Raw genomic sequence first — 3,640 nt, forward strand, 5'->3', positions numbered from 1 at the left:
TGTTTCGATTTGTGTAGTTTCACTTCCTTTCTGTCCAGTGCCAGTTTTCTCTGACCCCTCACATTGGTCTCCAGCTTGCTGCCTCCAAGATGTCTTTTGCACTTTCTTACTCATTTTGTTGAATCAAATTTTTGTAACGTGTTTTGCTGCTGAAGACGCCGTTCGGATTGTTAATTGGTTTATTTAACAACCTACAAGTCTTGGCTACAATTAATTATAACACTGTTACGGGTTTACACACTTTACAACCCTACACACAAATCTCTTCACACTATCACGATTCCCTCGTTACAACTGAACTCGGTGACTACTACAATTCAACTGTCTTAGGCGGCTGCTATATTTCAACTGACTCCTTAGGCAGTGTAGTTCTCTTATAAACCCTCAACCAGACAACGGGAAAACGCCTCGCTTCATTGTTTCCTAGTTGCCGTGTTTACATGTGTAGCTGGGAACGCTATCGAGAGTTGTTTATTGCTGCATAGCAACAGCGGCATCCCCAGCTACGTCATTGTTGTCACCTGCCACGTCACAGTGGAAGAGCTGCCATGTAAACGCGGGGGAGGGGCCAGAGCGCTGACCGGTACCGTCACCGTAGCAGCGGCAGCGCTGTTACGCCACCACTGGCCGGGGGGGGGGTCCTACACAGCTCAAATACGTCACATTATATACACACTGTATATGTCACTAGAATTACAGCACACAGAGTTCTCTGTAGCTACAATTAGTTATACCACTATCACTGATCTACACACTTTAAAAATCACTAGGACACGCGAAGTCTTCTCTTCACAGACTGACCTTTACTGTAAACTGAATTCTCAAGTCAAAGTCACATTGCGACTGAAGGTAATTCTCATTATGTAGCCTCGGGGCAGACCAAACATAACAGCTTTTCCTAGTAATTCCTATGTTGCTATGGACGTGTGTTTACCTCGCCGTTGCATAGAAACTGTAGTTCTCCTATTGTTACGCGGGTGTTTACTTCCGCGGGAACTAGTTTAGCAAGTTGTTACCTAGCAACGAAGTATTCCCGCTTTCAATGTAAGTTATGTGTAATTCTGAAAAATGTGTAACAATAAAAATGGGCCTAACAGGAAGGGTCAGGCAACTGGAAGAGATGTATGATTATTTCGCTCTCAGATCAAATACCTGGTTGATCAGATCAGGGATCGAATGGGCTGTGGTGTAAACGCTGTATATTCTTAATCGGTACTGTGACAGTCTAAACCTTTTAAAACTCTTTAATGGACGCTATGTTCCTCTTTAGCCATTTCAATAGAGTGGCTGATTTATTAGGGAGACCCTTCCATTAAGAAGTTATGACTTGCTTTTCGCATTTGGACAGGAACAACTGCCTTGTTTTGTTACCTGCAGTTTGGGTGACCACAAAAGGGACATGGCCTATTATGAAAAGGCAAGTCTGTAGGTTGCCGAATATGTAAATGTTGTTTTGCTAATAGGGTAGCTGTTATAAAAGTGTCTTCGGAAGGGTGTAATTGGACCCTAAACTAAGAAATAACCGCTTTCACATGTAGGGTTCCGGGTTCAATATCTTTGGATCTCTTTATTCTAAAAGTTAGTAATTGATTGTCTAGTACTGATGGTATGATGAATTGGCAGTTAAAATCAGCCATTATGAAACTATTCTTGTCTGGGAGAAAGGCCGTCGGTTCAAATCCTATACAGTGGATGAAGTGACGCTCCCGCAGGATAGAATGGGCAGAAGCACTTGGCATTTTGAATTCATCAGAGGCAGACGTCTTTGGACTTTACGCTCCAAGTATATCTAAATGTAACAGTCTTTATTTGGTTCGATTAATCTTTGATAATATAAAAAGGGCACATTACTCCGCACTTGCCAATAAAGTTATAGTGTTTGCTTCTGAAATAAACAATTTGTGATTAAGCAGAAATAGTGTCTTTGATTTGTATCAGTGGACTAGCCTTTAATATGTAGTCTCCTCGTTGCCCCATTTATTACCGTGACACAACCCTGAGAAGAGTCAAGTGTTCCGCCGAAGAGGGCAAATAAAAGAGTCAAGTGTTCCAACGAAGCGGGCAAATAATGAGTCAAGTGTTCTACTGAAGCGGGCAAATAAACAAATAAATAAATATAAAGATAGATACGGGACGGTCACAAGAAGTGACGCCAAACGGTTATAAGAAGTGGTAGCCAAGTGAGCGGTTGCAAGAAGTGGCGCCCAACGGTTGCAAGAAGTTGCAGCCTAAGTGAGCAGTTACAGTACTTGCTCGGTTTGTTCCTCGGCTGGGACACCAACTAACTTGACTGAGGGTTTCTTATGTTTTTTTCATCCGTCTTTCCAAACAGATGCTAGGATATTACCTGGTTAGGGAACAGCAGCTTCCCTCCAAATCCTTTCGAAACATCCTTCGTCTGTTATCCTACCATTCAACACTAACAGTATTTGTAAGATGCATCTTTAACCGTCACACTACGCACCATATAAATATGAGGTAGAAATTCGACAACTTATTATTACTGTATATGTTAAGAGATTTTTAATTTGTAAAAAGATGGTGTATTTTTTTTTTCTTTTTGCTCCTTGCAGTGATGATTATTTTCAATAGACGTGTTTCTGGAGAACTTTATGTGTTATTATTAACATTACGGGCAAGCGAAAGTTGAATTTGCTTGTACCTCTGCTATGAAGCGCCCGAACTATGTATATAGGGACNTTCGTCAGATTCATATGCAGTTGATGCAGACTAGAGCGCCAAGATGGATTCTGGGGCCTACCCAGCCTCAAATTCAATACCCGGAGATCTTTCATCGGGATTAAAGCAACCAGAACATGAAGTTGACCACTAACTTCCATATAGTGTCTAGGTCAAGAATGGTGGAAATATAAATCCATTACTCCTGACGCCTCCATGGCGTTTTGCTTCCGACTTGTATTTGCGATGTGTCCCTTTCGAATTTCGTATAGGACCACCCTAACTGATGATTTCATGAATTTCTACAGTCCATCGAGGCAGATGTCGATACAGTGAGCTAAAATAAAACCCACGTCCACTTATTTCCACATGTTTCCAATTCATTATTTACTATCCTTGAGGCTGTTATCATAAATCGACATTGCATATTCTGAAATACGACATCATTACATGTAAACGTAAATAAATAAATAAACAAATAAATAATGTATTATATTTAATCGGCAAAAATTAATTACTGAAGGTCTAATGCTCTTGATAAAGACGAATTTTGAGGTCAGAGACCTATAATACTGGTCATACCACGAATTAATTAATTAATATTGAGGGAAGCCAAAAATCAGTTAGCTGATTATTAATTGTACGTTAAAATACCTTAGATATTCCTTTATTAGTTAGTGAATTTACAAAAAACTGTCCGAGATTAGTTTCTTCAGACACAGTGCACAATTCACAATGCTGTGATAACGCTCTACAAATTGACTGGCAGGTTTAAATCTGAAGATTACCGTTAACACAAGAGAACGTTTTGGGTTAACTGAATTGTGGGCCACTCTACAGAATAAACACTTACACTCAAAATTGCTCAACAGTATCAGTCACAAAAATACGGTCTGCAAGCAAACACAGCCATAGCTTTCATTCTTGTTTGTTAAGAGACTATTGCATAACCTAAATAAAA

The sequence above is a fragment of the Cryptotermes secundus genome, unplaced genomic scaffold (assembly GCF_002891405.2).
Source record: "Cryptotermes secundus unplaced genomic scaffold, Csec_1.0 scaffold540, whole genome shotgun sequence".
Classification (NCBI taxonomy): Eukaryota; Metazoa; Arthropoda; class Insecta; order Blattodea; family Kalotermitidae; genus Cryptotermes; species Cryptotermes secundus.